General features: G+C 55.9%; 1 protein-coding gene across 1 annotated transcript in view; it reads right to left on the bottom strand.

Annotated features, from left to right (window-relative positions):
* Window positions 1–667, bottom strand: part of WRN (WRN RecQ like helicase) — a 124,040-nt gene that overhangs the window by 10,555 nt on the left and 112,818 nt on the right. The window lies entirely within an intron of this gene.

Genomic DNA, 667 nt, shown 5'->3' on the forward strand with positions numbered 1-667 from the left:
GGGAACCAGCAGTTAGCGTAATGGCTATGTCGCTGGACTACCATGTAGTCGACCGTGGTTCACGTCCCGGACCCGGTAGCTTAAAACTCACGCCGGGCGCGTGTGCGTGCGTGCCCAAGATCCCGAGAGGAGAATGGAGGAGAAGGGATTGCAGCGTGACCATCCCCCCGGTGGGTGATTTCTCGCTTTCTGTCTCTCTGTCTCTGTCTGTCTGGCGAGCGCACGCGCCCTATAGCGAAAACCTCTCTAAAAAAAAAGGGAAAAAAATAAAGTTATTAGGAGAAGGAAAAGTCACTTTGTGGGAGCCCAGAAACTGTCACAAAATAGTGCCTGCCATCAGCTCTGCGTATACCCGACATGAGGAGCCCTGGTCTCCAAGGGGACAGTTCTCAGTCCTGAGTGGGGCCTGGGTGCCCTGTGTGAGAGACCGGAGTGGCGCTATAAACCGGCCCCGTTCACAGGTGCAGCGTTTCCCCAGGGCGGCCGCAGGACACGACGTGTGCTACATCAGGACAGCGTCACCTTCTCATATAGCGTTCCTGCAGCTGCGGGCCACACACTCGGGGCACGCTTGAGGCAGGGGGGCCCGCCCACAGCACAACACCCTAACTTACTCCATGACACTCAATTCATTCTGAAAGTCAGAATTCACCTGTATTTGCCTGAA

The sequence above is a fragment of the Tupaia chinensis genome, unplaced genomic scaffold, assembly GCF_000334495.1.
Source record: "Tupaia chinensis unplaced genomic scaffold, TupChi_1.0 Scaffold144602_1, whole genome shotgun sequence".
NCBI classification, from domain to species: Eukaryota; Metazoa; Chordata; class Mammalia; order Scandentia; family Tupaiidae; genus Tupaia; species Tupaia belangeri.